The 9939-nt window shown below is 45.3% G+C and overlaps 1 long non-coding RNA gene across 2 annotated transcripts; it reads right to left on the bottom strand.

Annotated features, from left to right (window-relative positions):
- Nucleotides 1–220: 220 nt before the first annotated feature.
- Nucleotides 221–8396, bottom strand: LOC102549878 (uncharacterized). Of its 2 annotated transcripts, none has more exons than XR_005492663.2 (3): nucleotides 8163–8396; nucleotides 2234–2364; nucleotides 221–1713 (listed from the first exon to the last, which is right to left on the bottom strand). It is a non-coding gene; the product is annotated as an uncharacterized LOC102549878 (long non-coding RNA). The 2 variants fall into 2 exon arrangements; XR_359142.4 differs by lacking the exon at nucleotides 8163–8396 and adding an exon at nucleotides 3433–8151.
- Nucleotides 8397–9939: the final 1543 nt, after the last annotated feature.

Here is a 9939-nt window from a genome sequence, read left to right as displayed (position 1 = left end):
GTGTGGGGAAGATGGAGACAAAAGGATTCCTGGGACTTGGTGGCCAACCAGTGTGGCTGAATGGACGAACTCCAGGATGATGAGAGACTCCGCCTTAAAAATTAAGGTACACAGTGACTGAAGATGACATCGGGGCTGACCTCTGACCTCAGCATGAATGTGTACACATGTATTTACATATCCACATGCATATGTGCGTGCACGCACACACACACACACACTCACACGCACACACACACACAGAGCGTTTTCTCAGAGTAAACCTCGATCACTATGGTTTGTGCCAACCAAGTATAAACGAGGACAGGGCTACCCATTTCTCTCTTCTCTGTTACTTTCCACTACAAAGGCACTGCCACAGAAGGAGCAGTATGGATTTCAAACTCAAAACCATCGGTTTTTTTCAGGGAAATTACATTCGTGAGTAAATGTTCTTCCCAAAGTAACATCGGCACAGGGAAACAAACGGCTGTGTCTTCAGGGCAGGGTACGGAGTAGGGAGAACCTGGACCGTTTCCTCATCGCCGTCAAACACTGGGCAGGCAAAAGTTTTCTTTGAAAAGCTCAGGGTCCTGTTTCCTAGGCTCAGAGTGGATCAGAACAGGGAGGATGCTGGTCCTCACCCTGTCGTCTAGTTTTCCGATGGGGAGCCTGAGACATTGAGAAGGTTAAGTGAGTTGTGGGTGATCCCAGTTATTAATCAGCTAAAGCAGAGAGGGACATCGAGGGTTGTGGTTCACTGCTTCCCCCCACCCCCCACTAAAATGTCATCTTCTCTCTTGACAGAAATGGAACCTGTATCAAAAATCTCCTGAGATGTCATGTGGAAATATATATATATATATATATATATATATATATATATATATATATATATATATATATGATGCATTTTGATTCTACTTTGAGAAAAATGCTGCCAAGCTGCTCTCTGGGGAATGGAGCCTCCATGAGGAGAGGAGGGCTTCTGTGCTTGTTGATCACAATGAATAATCATTCCTTTCACACCTAGACTGCATCCCAAAGGCCACAGCCACCCAGGGGGAGGTGATCACATGGAGGAGGGCATGGGAGCTGGCTAAGGAGGAATGCCCCCAGGAAAAGCAGAGGGGTAGAGCAGCAGGGGCACCGGGGAGATGAGCAGCAAGGAAAACTGGACATCGAGGGGCCTCGCTCGTCAGCTGTGGCTCACGGCGATGCTGTATTATTTTTGCACGTGTGAAATATCTTTCTTTATAGCTAGCTATAGAGAGTCCCGTGGAGAACTAGGTGGATGCCGTTTGGCTAGGCTGCTGGGGGGGGGGGGGCTCTAACATCTTCCTATGTGGCTGTGCTTTCTAAACGCATGAAGTCATTGAGAAGTAGAGGTCAGTAGACAAGAAGACTCCAATGGGTTCAGGCCAAAATAAAAGCAAGAAAAAGGGAATAGGCTTGAAATGCACACAGGGCAAGGAACAAGGGCTCTGTACCCAAATCGGTGAGGAAAGCTGGTCAGTTTCTTTAAGGCAGATACATTCTGATCTCCCCACGTTTACCTTTTCTTTTGTAAAACATTTAAAATAATAATTTACTGATATTCAGTTATTTATTGAGATAGAGGTCATTATCTTGTCTAGGCTGGTCTCCATTGCTGGACTTAAGGGATCCTCCTGCTCCAGCTTCCCCAGAAACTGGACGTGCTGGTGTGTGCTGCCACGCCCATCTCTCTTTGTTCTGGAAAAAAAGAACCTTGGTTTCCATCACCATCCTCACCACCATCGCCACCAGAGTGTAGAAATTCTCAGCACACCAACATTCCCAATAATTTCCCAGACGTCAGTGGATATTACATTATATAGTGTCTGTCTTCACCTACAGCAGGTGCTGAAGAGCGCCTGCTGGCTTGGGTGTCACCCAACACTTCCCTAAGTTTGCATAGACCCAGGAAGCCAAAGGTAGAGGGAAATAAAAAATAAAAGCTAGCTCTCACTGAGGCTTGAGTCTCACAGTCACCTCTAAATTCAGACAGTTAACTGCGGGATCAGAGGCTCCCCACCACAAATGCCTACAAGGTGCTCCAGCTTCCAGAGAGTTCCAGATGCTGGCCCAGAGGATGACATTCGCCCTGGAAGAGCAGCCCTCATTTTGAACCAAATTTATTTACAATTTTTTTCCATGAAGAATACCTAAAAATGCATATTTACCAAGCCATTTCTCTTCGCATAAAAAGATAGCTTCAACAGAAGGAGTATACCTTTCTTAGCCCAAGTTCCCGTGTGCCTTTGACAAAGCTGACACCGTAAGTGACTTGTGCAAAAAAGTGCCTCAGGGTTACACAAGCAACCTGAGCTACAGAGGGACCACACCCTCTCCAGAGGGCTTTTCCTAGGAAAGAGAGAAGGAGAGAAGGACATCACACTTCATTCACCAGAAAAAGGATTCTGGACATGGATTTCTTTGTCTTGTAAAACTCCCTTAAGGAGACTCTTGCTTTGTCTCTTTCTTTTTTTCTAAAAGACAGTTTTGGACTGAACATTTGTCATTTTGAAATATGACATTTTCAACTGTACTACTGTTCTTGTCAAATTGTGACAGTTGCTATCATCATCGTCGTCTTCATCGTCATCACCATCATCATCATCATCATTACCATCATCATATGCTTAGGCTCTGTTCCATGTTTCTGATCATGGACTATCCTTGCAAACCCGGCTCCATTTCACTGTTCATCTGAATTAAAGTGTTCAGAATTCAGTATCAACAAGCACCGAATGACCTTTCTAAATACACCTAATTTACCGCCTCCATTAGGTTTGTGATAATAAATAAAACCTCTGCAAGGCTTCATAATAGCAGCAACGCCTTTCAAACGACTCTGCACTTAACGGCCAATTTCAGAGCATTAAATGCTGTTAACAATCAATTGACTGGATACCACTGTGCTTCTGTTTATAAATATCGAATTATATAGGTCACAGTGTTACCTTTGCAGGCTAGTTGCGGAATTTATATCAATGTCCTGTGATTACTAGACGTTTGATTACAACGTTTTGTTTTGTTTTGTTTTTTAACTGGAAATGGGTAAATTCTGACTCTTTGAAGGTCCCAGGATCTTTCTCAGATACTCTCTCTAACTTTGCCCCCTCGGGATCAGGTAATTAAAAGGGTATTGATGCAGAGGGAAGTGGAGCACCACATGGCTTGGCAAAGTGTTTCTGTAAAGTTCTGTCCTGTAGCTGTGGGTACAAACTCAAGCTGGTCGTGTGCAGAATTCCAGCATGTCAGCCCACTACCCCTCGGCACAGCCAAATGTTTCGGCAGCTGCCCTTTTGTCCTGTTTCTTAAATAAACAAAGAACAGATACAAATTAATGACCTAAATTTATGGCAAAACACACTGCCTTCCCAGAGCAAACAGCCTTAAAAGAACAGATGCTAAACTAACGTTACTTACCCACAGACCCCCAGAGATCATTCGGGAGAGCACTTCTAGTCCATAGAAGTGAAACTAATCATGTGTTAAAATGTAACGGTTTTGTGCAATGTCACGTTTACAAGACAATTTCACAAGCTCAGGGTGTGGCCAGGAAGGTACCCACGGTTTGTTTGGTGGTCTGATACCCTGTCTTGTTCTAAGGGTCTCAGTAGCTTTATTTCACATTTGCTTTTTTGGGGGGGGTCCCCCCAAGAAAGATCAAAAGGCCACTTTCTTCTAGGATCATGTTGTCAGGATTGTAGAAAACCTTTGTTTCATCGTCTTCACTGTGGAAGGAGAGTTTTATGAGGACGGGACATTTCCATGGAACTCAGTACGGAATTTGTTTTCTGCATCTTTTTTTCCTGGCTGTCTGTTTTACTCGATGCCAAGCACACATCACGACTGCCCTCCCCTCGGCAGGAACAATGAAAACCCGAGAGCCTCAAGGCTAACCTTGCAACCAGGGACTGAGCTAGGTCACCTCCAAGCAGACGTTAGAGCAGAAAGGTGCGGCGCGCTCGGCGGCCCCACGCCGTGCACTCTCTTTATCCCACCCTGTACAACATTTCCAATCTTATTCAATAATTTAATATACATTTTCTTGTCAAGCTTCTTGGCAGCCGGCTATGCAGCTTGCAAGATGGACTGAGAATGCCACAGGTGGGCTGATTAGCGGGTGGCATTTCTGAATTCGAACAAGCTGTTAGCGTTATGTCTGTTTGCTTTAGGTACAGATGTGAAATGATTTGACAGTAGATTTCAAAAGTGTGTGAGTACATTTTTTTGTATGTCAAACTATGGAAATCTGTTTTTTTTAAATCTCGCACATTGATAGTATGTATTGTATTTATTAATTTCAGAAAGTATATGCCGTTGGCATGGCATAGAAATTAAAAGGCACTATCCATAATGTATAAAATGAACAGATTGGATAAGCACCCACCCCCAGTTAATCAGAAAGTCTTATCTCACGCTTCAGAAGAAGTCAGAGGTTGGAATATCATAGCCAGAAATGAGAATCTTTGCAAAGTTTGTTTTAATTGGTTTTGCAGTGCGGTGGCGATTTAAAAAAGAAAAAAAGAAAGAAGAGAAAGAAAGGGAGAAAGAAGAGAAGTATAAAGGAATAACAACGACCACGCAGAACAAATGGCGTGTGGGACATTTGCCAGTCACATTAAGTGACATCTGCCCTTGTCTAAAATTTCAAAGGTGATTTCAGGATTTATAAGGGAAAGTCTGCTTGACATATAAAAAAGAAAAGTTAAAGTAAATCTTAGGAATTTAAATGTCCGAGTATGCTCAGGCTACCAGATGAGTGTGAGAGCCGAGGTGCTAGAGCAGAGCAGCCTGGGTGGCGATCCCAGGTGACTGGGGGAGATGGCGCTTGTGGTGGAGGGGTCATTCACGGCAGTGGAGGAGTTCAAAGGGACTATTCATTATCAAGGCTGGTGGGCACAAGTCCACTTTGAAGCTATGGACGGTCAGGATGACCCATTGTTGTCTGATGTGTCTGCTCCCTGAGTCCTTGGAGAATCCACTGTCAATACGTCCGCCCTCATCTCTACCCACGGGAGAATTCTGCAGAAGCAGTAGATGGCAGAAGGCTTCTGTCTTTCCCAGTGCCCCGGCTCCATGGCAGTGCCTCCAGGGGAGGTTTGAGCCTGGTAGAACTCTATTCTAACCCACTTACGTATGGGCTTGTGAGCCCAGGAACACGGGGAGCACGGAGGGCCCCAAAGAAACACACGCTGGGACCCTAAAACCTGTAGGGAGACGCAGAGACCTCTGGGTAAAAGTGCCGCTCAACCCCCCATCTCCTGTCACTGCAGCTGATCCCAGGCAACAGGAGAGAGAGGGTCTCAGTCTTCACTAGCATAACCACGTGTGTAAATAGCACCAGGCAACCTTGAAGAATAAGCTAACATCATGTTGCGGTTTTACAGATGAAGACCCGTGGCTTGGAGAGGGGATGTGTCAAGGCATTTTACAAGCAGACTCCGTTTGGTCTTCTCAACGGATTTTGTGGCAGGCTATAAAAACCTGCTTCCCCGGGGATGGAGAAAGGTGGGGAGAGCCATTTGCTTGTGGCTACACAGGTGGACACTGAAGTCTGGCTTTAGATACCTTTTTGAAGATCAGACCCGTTCAACGTTATTCCCTAGACATTGGCTCTGAGTCATGCTGCATTCTGAGAATGGACAGAGAGGAAACTGGAGCAGTGCCTTGGCCCAGAGGAGCCTACTTTCTGGTGGGAGACACCAAATCATACAGACAATGTCTAGGGTGGTAAGAAGAGGGGAAAAGGCTATGGAGGTGACCAAAGGGGACATCAGAGGTGGGGTAGGCTGTGAAAGGGAAAGTCTCTTTGAAGAGAAAGAAGCGGCCACCTTGATTGGCTGACACCAAAGGCAGCTAAAACACCAAGTCTTGAGATGGAAATAGCCCGGCGAGATCATGAAACACTTGACTGGAACACCACGAACTAGGAGACAATAGTCAAGAGGCTGTGCGCAGTGGGGTGTGGGGCTCTGGGGGCCACGCCAGAGAGGAAGAAGGCATTCTCAGGTGTTATCATGGAAGCCCTGATATCTCGACTATGCCTCATAAGCATGAGGGGAAGCATCCCAGATTCTATACCACAGATCTACAAAACAGCTCTGGGAGCCTAGCTCATTGAAACCCAGGTTCGACTGTGCAATTGGCCAGAACTTGCTGACATATCCTGGATTCAAGTCCTATGAATAACACTAGAATACTGCTCTGGTTCTCCTGGGCACTTGTCTCTACCTACCTCTTACCCTGTGTACCCACCATTCCCACGCATTTGACCAGTCAGTAATTTGAAAAGAGTGATCATCTTATCCCCTGGACCTTCATTAATACCGTTTTGTTCTGATCGTTCTTGTAACCGGCTCCCAGTTACTTAAATACATACGAGTTATATATTATGAAATAATAATCACAATGAGAAGTCACAAGAGACGTGTAATATAGAATCCATATGGAAATCTTCAAGTACCCAACCCACAGGCAGCTTTGTATAGTTACACCTGGCCCTTCACCGTAGGCCTCCAGATGAAACCTGGCGAATGAATGTTAAAAGGTATTTTCATCAGCAGAAGAGAGCGGACAGCTAAGGAAAACTTTCCACATTTTACATTTTTGATATGGTTGGAATGTGGGTTGTTTTCTCCTCCATCAAAACCTACTTCTAAAAATAGCACATGGATCCACCCTGGATGTGTAGAACTGGAATGTTCTCCTGGAACAGAATCTTGGGAGGGGGGAGTGTTACCCACAGAAACTGCCCTGGGTATGATTCCCCGGGCACAGGGCTTTGATGAGGCCCACCGTTCAGAGGCGAGGAGGAGGAAGTCAGGGACCACAAATACTTCTTGACCTCTTACGTTTGCTCAGCTGCTGCGGCCCTGTCAGCCCCCCTACCGGAGCCCATCTGCTCCGCGCTGCCCCGTGCGCCTGGCATCCCTCATCTGCACCACTGGTTCTTACAATCGGCAAGTATTCCCTGAACTTGATACTTATCTTCCTTATCAGCCACATTCCATAACCACTCACTGTGTTCATGCATACATACGACCTTCCAAAACCCCAAATCGGGAAGTAAATACCAGCCCACGTTTACTTTCAGGACAAGGAAAAAAGAGTCTCCTTAAAAACAAAACGAAACACACACGCGCACACAAAACAAAAACAAAAACAAAAAAATGTTTAAAAAAATAGCAAACTCTGTTGCAATGTGTGCGTCTCTGCGAGGAAGTGGATGCCGCTGGCTTGTCAGGGTGAGGGCCAGCGCTCGAGTGACGCATGCAGTGAGATGATGGATTTGAGCTGATCCCGCTCCTCTCCCAGGTTGCCTGGTCCCCCCTGTGACCAATGGCAAGTATTTGTGAGACAGCTGGCTGGATGAGGGGTGCGGGCGAGGCTGTGTTTCTAGCTCACCGGCCTCTGCACAGATCAAAGGCTCATTAGCATTTCGCTCTCACCAAATCAACTTACTGGCTCAGCCGATCTGTATTACTTTAAACCTTTCGACAGCTGTAGAATCTGTCAGTTAGGCAGGGTTAGGATCTGGTCTGACACTTTAGTATACAACCCCTATGCTACCCATACCATATCTGGGGTAATTCTGGGACTTTGGTTTGGTTTGTTTGAAAGGACAACTTTTTTTTTTAATATTTCCCAAAGTGATAAGATGCTAAGTTTGGGTTATAAATTTGATGGCTAGGCAGAAGAAGGCGGAGGGGAGAAAAGGTGTCCCCTCACACATCAATCAAACTACTCAAAAAGTGAACCCAGAATCTCTGGGAAGAAGTACAAGGCGGGAGACTGTGGGCAATGTTACTTGTGCTCCCTGGGTTGTACAGAGTTACTGTTCATGGCCTCATGAAGCATTGTTAAAGTGGACAATATGGGAGATATCGCATTCCAACTCCCAGTTCACTTTTCCTGTCATTTACTTGTGTACTTGTGTATTTATTGATTAATTCATGTTGGATGCAGGGTCTCATTATGGTGCCCAAGCTGGCTTTGAACTCCTGAGTTCAAGCCATCCCCTTGCCTCAGCTCACAGACATCTGAGATAGATAGGTCTGTGTCACCAGTCCACTGGGAATTCAGTCCTGTCACCTGCCTGCCTATGGAACAGTGAGCTCCCTCCTGTGTCTCCCAGATAGAGAAGGACTTACCAGAACCAGATATATCTCCCCAGGATGAACTCTGGAATGATTTTTAAAAAAAAAAAAAACTCAGAGAGCCTTTTACAATCGCAAATGGTCTGTTTATAAGACCATGAGGCTCACTTTCCCTTAGAATGGACTCTGACACAGAAGTTGAGAGCTTTCTGTTCTGTGTCTGCTTGATGGAGGCTCTCCCGTTCTCTGTGTAGGGTGCCCAGTCTTTTGAAACAGGAAGCACATGGGCTGCTTTGCAGTTCTCTCTCCTTTTAAGAACCTACTGGTTCCCTTTTTGGGGTGGCCTGGAAGGGAAGGAAGGCAGCAGCCTGCTTTCCACATGGTTCCAGACGCGTGTTTAGCGCATCCCAGTTTCCAGCAATGCTGCAGCCTACTGTACAGCTGACATTACAGGAAGGGCTGAGAAGGCTGTGCCCTCCTCACCCTCAGTGACCCTTCTCTACCAGTCCAGTTCACTCAGAGTCTACCCTGAGACAGCCAGATGCTTAAGCTGGGGGTATCAATAAAGTAATGAAAACGACCTTTTAGTTAGTCCCAAGATGAAATCATGAAAACTATATAAACATCTCTTTTTTAAGGCTTAAAATAAAAATATGTAAAAAACCCTCATGGCGCATGGAGAGCAAGCAAGAAACAGCTGTTGAGAGGACTGTGTAATGGATAACGGGTCTGGCGAGCAGCTCGGAGAGGACGGCTCTGTGGTCCTAGGCAGGGGTGAGGATGCTCCTGGCAGGGAGAAGGGAGGACGCTAGGATAATCAATCAAGTCAGGAATGCCAGCCATTGCGTTAGCAGTGAGGACTTGCTTCTCAGTGGGCTGCATTTTCTCACTCATAATTCTCTTCAATGGAGCACACACACACACACACACACAGAGAGAGAGAGAGAGAGAGAGAGAGAGAGAGAGAGAGAGAGAGAGAGAGAAAGAGAGAAAGAGAGAGAGAGAGCCTTAAGAAAGAACCTTCTTGCTATTCTTTCCTAAGCATGTGACCGTGCTTGCAAAGACCCAGTCAGTCACAGTACCTTGGGACACAGGACCTATGCTATTGTAACTTAGAAAGGACTTTGAATCTATGTTCCCAGCTACAGAGATAACAAAGGTAGAAGGATTGCATGAGCCCAAGAGTCAGAAGCCTGGACAACTTATCAAGACTCCATCTTTTCTGAGACAAATTAAAGGGCCGGGTGATCAGGGTGTTGGTACAGCAGACTCTGCAGCCGTGGTCCAGTCCTCAGCACCATTCCTTATGCAAAGGAGAGGAAAGGGACACTTGAGCCAAACATTTCAGTGTTTCCTGAACCTGTGTGTTTCAGAATATCCATCCTGAGATCTCTTTTCCTCTTTTCCAATGACCACTTGCATAGCATTTTTATAGGGATCAGATAGTATGTCTACTGTTTGATGTCTGTTCACTTTTTTAATCGTTTAAAGTCTTTCACTGGTGTATCTATCAAGAGTCTAGCCATACTGATGTATACAAGGTTAAATTGTTCTCAGATGAATCCGCCAGTACACGACTTAAATGATGTTAACAAAATGTGTCACGGATCCTAGTTAGCGGCGTGCCTTCACATCCAGATTGAGCATATTGTTAGCACTGGGTAGTTTTTTTTTTTTAATCCTATGCATTTTACTAAAAATAGTTTACCAAAAGAAAATCTGCTGTAATTTAATTGTGCTTAAAAAAAATCCATCATCTGCCAGGAATTAGTTACATTAACATTAGAATTTGAAACTATGTAGTCAGCAAAAGGAAACTCCACATAAAAGA

This window comes from Rattus norvegicus, chromosome 13 (assembly GCF_036323735.1).
Source record: "Rattus norvegicus strain BN/NHsdMcwi chromosome 13, GRCr8, whole genome shotgun sequence".
Lineage (NCBI taxonomy): Eukaryota > Metazoa > Chordata > Mammalia > Rodentia > Muridae > Rattus > Rattus norvegicus.
This window is presented reverse-complemented; position numbering and strand designations above follow the sequence as displayed.